Source organism: Hibiscus syriacus, unplaced genomic scaffold (assembly GCF_006381635.1).
Source record: "Hibiscus syriacus cultivar Baekdansim isolate YM2019G1 unplaced genomic scaffold, ASM638163v2 tig00110610_pilon, whole genome shotgun sequence".
Lineage (NCBI taxonomy): Eukaryota > Viridiplantae > Streptophyta > Magnoliopsida > Malvales > Malvaceae > Hibiscus > Hibiscus syriacus.
The window spans coordinates 4,871,467-4,879,181 of NW_024062800.1; the positions used below are offsets into that span (position 1 = coordinate 4,871,467).

Consider the following 7,715-nt stretch of genomic DNA (forward strand, 5'->3'; position numbering starts at 1 on the left):
CAACCCTACACATCGCACAACTCACATCCGAGGTAAGATTATAACTAATGCGAATATATTAAACAAATAATATTTACCTTTTCAAAGTTGGTTGTTTTTGTTGGAGAAACTAACGTGAGAGTGACAAGATTTTTGGTGTAAAATGTTGGGATTTTTATCGTATTTTCTTCCAATTTTACCCCTATATGAAACTATATAAAAGAGACTTTGATTTTCATTTGTACTCACTCATTCAATAATCTACTTTTATTGTTTTTCTTCCATCCTCTAAAAGCTTTTAAACTTTCAATTTTTTTTCAATCCATTGTCAATCGATTAAAATCGATAATCTTCTGACCTTTTTTTCATATTCTTCGGCCTTCAAGAAAAGAGCAATCAATTGAGTTTCAACTTCCTATTTTAGGTGTACGAAATAGGGAGTATTGTGTTAACCTTGGGGGATATTGTCAGTTTTTTACGATTACACCGATCGGGGCAAATTCTCTTCTAAGGTTGTGGACTACAGTCTACCACGACATAGTAACAATTTATTCTTATTCGTCTTATTATATTGTACTTATAAGTTCTAATTTATTTGTTTTGCAGTACTTAGTTCTTACAATTTAGAAGTGAATTGATATCTACTCAACATGTCTTTCATTGCCAACAAGTACATTCTCGACTTGTCCAAACTTGAGCCACTAGACATAATCAATTACAGTCGTTGGTCTTAGAAAATGATCATCTTCTTTGAACAACTAAAAGTTGACTACGTGTTGTTCAACCCACCTACCATTATTGACGCTACAATTCCTTCCCCCGATGTAGTTGACGCTTCTAAGATACCAGATGTAACACCGTAATCTAGTACGACCCAAAGGCCAATGGATTAGCATGTCACACGAGACCACTGAAGTGGCTACCCAAAATTTTTCTTTAAAACTGATTTAAAAACCATATGATGTAATCCATCCATAGTAAAATAAATTAGAACGTAATAATAAAGTTTACGAGTACGGGGAAACTCCCAAAATATCCAAATAATACAATAATGAATTTAAATAAAAAAGAGTTATAATTGAATACATAAGGGTTTATAAATAGTACATGCCCTGCAAGAACATCTCAAAACGTACTCTAAATGTCTCGGCTGATCTAGAACTGCTCTCAACAATAATGCTCTGCTACTAGTCACTCAAGAACATGTGCACGGAAACATATTTCCAATGTTAAGCCTACGAGCCTAGTGTCACACTAATAACTGTATTATACTACATGCATTCACTAGATGAGATGAATAGTGGCATAGGTATGAATACAAGTAAAATACTGATATGTACTGCTGAAATAGGCATCATGGTGTGGTTGAGGGTTCTGTATCTTGGAGCTTACACACCCCTCTAGCATTTTTGAGATACCCTTGGGTATTTGGGGTGAGATCCAGAACTATATCGGAAACATATACCCGATCAACTTACTCCGTGGAGTCTTGGGGTATCTACGCCCAGTCGGCTACTGAAGTGCCTTGGCATTGATTGGGATATCAAACTAAATGTCATATTCTGTTAAAGAGACTTAGGTGCCCTGACTATTTTTCGAGCGATAAATAAGACTAGTTTTATGTTATCATAGTTATTATTGTTTCTAGTTGTTCTGAGTTTATTAATATTTTCACTTGTAGTTTTATTTATTAATATCCTAGATTTATTGGGCCCCTCAAGTCTAATTCATTAACAATTGAATTACTTATCCAAAACTATCCACTAGTGCCGATATTGGCCCTACAGTATCGATATTGAACCCTATCTATCGATAGCCACCTCTTGGTATTGATACCTAATAACTGTTATATGATGATAGGAAAAGGTAGTACCTATACTCCTGAATGAGTATCGATGCTCTAATGTTGGGGTATCAATATTTTTTTTAGTATCGATATTGAAATTATGTTCGATGTTTGAGAAAATACCTTAGTATCGATATCCCTATTGAGGGTATCGGTACTGGTATAAATACTCCCATGAGTATCAGTACTAAAATTATATACTGAAATCTGCTAAGTGAACTCGGTATCGATACCACCCTACGAGTATCGATACTCTACCTATAGTATCGATACCCATTGAAGGAGTATTGATACTTCTGCCCCCAAATCCCTTTTTTAGCATCTAAAGAACAATATCAATATTGTTCTTCTAGTATCGATACTCGTTCCGATAAATACCCCATTTTGGGCATAAAAATACTATTTTCCTCCCCAAAGACCCTACTAAGGTTCCTAATTGTTAATAAAGTGTATGTATTATTATAGGAGTCATAATAAGGCTATAAACATGTTGAAAACACCTAAATACTAAATCTACCATGAACATGCTTCATAGCTTATACGACCTACCAAAACACATCAAATGATCTACATGTGGTAGAGTTGAGTTAAAAGTGAGCTACCTTGAATGTCTATATTGCTAGAAACACCCAATATTCAACCAAGAGTGAGTTTCTCCTTTCCTCTTACCTTGGAGCTTTCTTTAACCTCTATCAATAGATAAGAATTAACCATAAGTGTTACTAATGTCAATGGGGAGTTTAGAAAAAGGATTTAGAACATTTCTTGAGCCTTGAATCACTAAAAATGTGCAAGTTTCTCTAGATTTCTAAAACTCCCACTAAACCCACATTTTGGGATCCATAATGGAAATGAGAGATTGAAGGTTTATATTGAAGACTTGGAGTTGGAAATTATGATTCTTACCTTGTAAGGGTTTGTCTAGACTTGAAAGACTATAAAGTTTCAACATTTGGCTAAGCTTCTTAGAGAAGGAGGAGAAGGAACAAGACAAAGTTTGTGGGAGAGAAAAAGAGTCATCAAACGTGTGACCTTACAAACATTTAAAGGATTCAACATTTCCAACATAAAATGGGTAAACTACTTCCTTAGTCTTCCAAATTTTAGTCTATAATTAAAACACCTTTTTTTGTCTCATGTTGGGCCAAACCCAAGCCCAAACCAAAGCTCACTTGGCCCAAGTTTCTTTACAAGGCTATTTGGGATGTTACACCAAAGAAACACATTGCCGCTCTAGCAAAATTCCAAAAAAGACCACAAATTAGTTAGAGGCCATATGCTCAGTCACATGACCAAAAATATTTTTAATTTGTACAATAAATACAAACCTTCCGAATCAATCTAGGAGACCTTGGAAAAGAAATATGGTGTCGATGATGCAGGAATCAAGAAATATGTCATTGGAGAATGGTTGAAATTCCAAATGACTGGCGACAAGCCAATCGTGGAACAGGTTCATGCTTATGAGAAGTTGGTCTCACATATCCTTGCCAAAGGAATAAAAATGTATGAAATCCTTCATGCCAATGTACTGACCGAGAAATTACCCAAATTTTGGTCTGACTATCGAAACCTCCTAAAGTATAAAAAGTGAGATATTTCCTTGGAGGCACTAATCTATCACATGAAGATTAAAGAGGTAAACCACCTCAAAGATAAGAATATTGTTTCTAAAAATGATGTTTTTAAGGCTAATTTGGTAGAATCTTTTGGTCCCATAAATAACAGGTTTAGGAATGTTATCAATCTAAGTAGAATGATAATTCTCATCATAAGAATTTAATTAACTTCAATAAACCAGAAGCGAAGCAGAAACCCAACAAGTTGGTTAGATGCTACGTATTTGGTTAGATGCTACATATCATAGCTATAATCACCACAAGAACCAAAACCAAAATGAAAACAAACCACAAGAAAATTTGGTATATGATCCAAATTATCCATGCTACCTACCTTGAGTTGAAGCCGATGATGTTTCAAATGTTGTAATTAATGGGGTAATATAGTGGGATACACACCAAGGACCATCGAGCACACTTACGAGCATTTATGGAAGTGTGTGATTTATTCGTACAACAAGGAGTGTCTGAGAAGGTCTTGAAGCTAAAATTATTTTCGTACTCACTTCGTGACAAAGCCAACGTGTGGTTCAATTCGCTCTCACCCGGTACTATAGAATCATGGAATGAACTTGCCCAAAAGGTTTTAACATGCAAGGTTTCCAACATTCCCAACATGAATTTAGATTGAGGAATGACATCACATCTTTCTAGCAAATGGAGGATGAGAACTTGAATGAAGCATGAGAGAGGTTTAAAGATTTGATGCGAAAGTGTCTGATGCATGGTTTCTAGCATTGGAGTAAATTGAGATATTCTGTAATGGACTTAACATGCAAAAAAAGATGTATGTATATATTTCTTCCAATGGAGTATTGATGTACAAATCCTATAATGAAACTTATGATATCTTGGAAAGGATTTCCAAAAATGACTACCAATACCCTAATACAATGATTATGTCGAGAAGACATGTAGTTGCAGTAGTAGTAAATGATGTTCTGAACATACTGACCATACATGTGACAACATTGACTAAAATGATGAAGAATATACAATAGCTTAAAGGTATGTATGAGGTAAATGCTACATATCTTTTCAATTTTGTTTATTGTGGTGATAACCATAATTTTGAAGAATGTCCACAAAACCCCAAATATATGTATTTTTTGATAAATTAAAACAGTAATAACAATGTCAATGATTATGGTTACACCTACAATCCGAAATTATGAAACCATCTCAACTTATCTTGGAGATTCAAAATATAGCCGACCTCAATATGACATTATAATCAAACTTTGGGAATACACATCAACATTATTTGCAGTAACAGTATACCCAATAGCAGCTAATACTATAATAACAATAATCACATCATCAGACAACACCACAACAACAACATAATAATAAAACAATTCAAGGCAGTCTTTTAACCAAGCCTCAACTTAAACATCAACTGTAATACCCCTAACCCGTACTCGACCTGGATACGAGTCACAGATATCACATTGACTATTTAAAACTATATTCTTACAAAATAATAAAACATTTGAACTTATATTAAGAAAATACGATCATATGCTATGAAATTATGTTTCATTATAAAAATTAAAAAAATACGTCTTTATGAACAGTGCCATGAACAATACCATGAATAGTGTTACAGTGTACCGATGCACTGCTACAATGTACCGATGCACAAAAACATCGAATATAAATTATGTATCGATGCACTGCTACAGTGTACCGATGCACTGCTACAGTAACTTCAGCTCAAATTATATAAAACTCGTAAAAATTAAACTTTCATTAGTATAAAGTTACCATTTACATAAACACTTTTAAACCTTTACAAAACTCAATTATATGATTTTACAAAACCGATTAGAACATATCATATTCAAACCTTTATTTACATGCCAACCACTATAAGTATTACAAAATACATACTATTAACTTCTTTTCCGATCTGATCTTTGGAAAGGTGAAACTGACCTGTCTTGCATAACTTTTATCAATCTTCCTCTTCTCAAAACCTACGTGTGAAAAAATCACACACTAAGTCATTAACTTAGTGAGGCATATAAAATATATAATAAACCATAGAACATTTCATATAACAAAAATGCACATATGCATATATATATATATATATATATATATATATATATATATATATATATATATATATATATATATATATATATATACAATCATTATAATTATTTATGTTCCTATCATATTCATACACTATTGTCATTCATATTTCTTATCTCTTGTTCATATAATCTCTTATGTTCTTATCATATATCTTATATCTCATTCTTATAACAGATGCAATAAATCATAACACACATATATCATTTCATACAGTTCATATCACACATCATATATATATTACATAAATTATATTCAAGATTATCTCTTTATTAGCCCATGTACGTTATTGAGAACTTAAGGTATTCGAGTACATTGAGGTTGTGCACTATTTCTTTCACCACAGCTCGTATAAGTCTCACTGAGTTGCATGTGAAATTTGTCCCGAATAACCTATGTATTTGTCCCGAAGGACAGCATAGACCCTCAACTCTTGGCATGCCAACTATACCTATAACTCTCATATTATATAACATGGGCATTATCATTTATAACAGTTCATATCATTGCTCTTATGATCACATATTTCTTTTCTTTTGTCACATACTACACGTATGTGTAACCATCTATCTCTTATCATATAACATGTATCACGTATTGCATATTCATATGTCACATAGTTCATATCACTTTGCATGGAATCACATAGGTTGTTTCATATGGCTTATATCATTTCTCCTTTGTTCATATACATATGTCATATATTGTTCACATATATTCATATATACATCACATAGCACATAAAATAACATATCATGCATATCACATAGTTGATATCATATTTTTCATATATTCATGTAGTTCAATATCACATATCGCATATAATAACATATGACACGTATACACATTTTCATGTACTCATGCACACATAAAGATCACATAACATTTTAGAAATTACTTTTTACCATAATAACTCTGTCACTAGCTCATCGCAAGCCAATGTTTGATTGATAACATAAGTATAATTAAATTGCACTCACCTTAGCCTTGCTTTGATTCGATCCTAATTCTTTGATTGTTCCGGAACTTGTTTAGGCTCAATATCTACATAAACATAATTTCCAAGACGATTATCAGAAGCCTAAACCTTATAACTTGGTATTAATAACTTAGGCTAATTTAATAAACCAAACTGTAACTTTTCCTTTAAGAGTGTACCGATGCACTATGTATGCATCGGTACCCAAAATAACTTTGAAACTTCCATGCATCGATGCACCTTCAAAATTGGTCTTAGTGCATTAGTGCCCATTCATAGTGTACTGATGCACCTGTCAATTATAAACTAATTTCACCAGAAAATTCCATAACTTTTCATTAAAATTCTTCATGTTTCATTCCCTTTTCTATTCTTAACTCAAGTACATATACTTAAACTAATTTCTACTCATTCAATACATCTTTAACCTTAAAATTCCATCTTTCATATGGAAATCAATAATCATACCAAATTTTGAAGATGCTCTAAATCCAATTCTATCTCTTCATATCTCTGAATTAAGTTGATAAAAAGTCAAATTTAGTTTCAAATTCAACTTATTAACTCTTTTCCAAAAATTCACTTAAAACCCATTTTCTTTAATCTTTCATAACTTCTTCATCTTTTGATTTTAAGACAACTTAAGCGTTCCTTAAGTTTAAGTATCACCTAAGGATCAAAACCCAACCTTTAATTCAACAAATAATTAACTAATTAAGAAACCCACCTTTGCTTGTATGCTCCACGGTTGAAGAAGAAGAAGAAAGGAACAAGAAGAAGAAAGGAAGAATTGTATGGAAACTCATTTGATTAAAATGGATTCCATGTGTATTTCCCTTATCTTATAAGGGAAATAAAAATCTTTCATGTCAAGTGACAATTTTACCCTTTAATTCTTTTAATAATTACTAACAACTTTCATGAAATATCTCCACATAAATCATTGAACTATTCAACTATTCTACTTTTATCACCTAATTTTGAAATTTTATAATTTAGTCACTAACCCGATATTGAGGATGTTACATCAACATCTCTTGATTCTCTACTAAAGGAGTACATCTCAAGAAATAAAGATATGATCCAAAGCCAGTCAACACCACTGAGTGTATTAGAGAATCAAGTTTGACTTTTGGCTAATGCATTGAGCATTAGACCACATGGAGCATTGCCAAATGTCACTAAAGTTCTA

At 32.5% G+C, this 7,715-nt stretch overlaps 1 non-coding gene across 1 annotated transcript; it reads right to left on the reverse strand.

Moving 5' to 3' along the window:
• Nucleotides 1-4,068: 4,068 nt before the first annotated feature.
• On the reverse strand, nt 4,069-4,175 carry LOC120135734. Its single transcript, XR_005517284.1, has one exon. It is a non-coding gene; the product is annotated as a small nucleolar RNA R71 (small nucleolar RNA).
• Between the last annotated feature and the right edge of the window lie 3,540 nt (nt 4,176-7,715).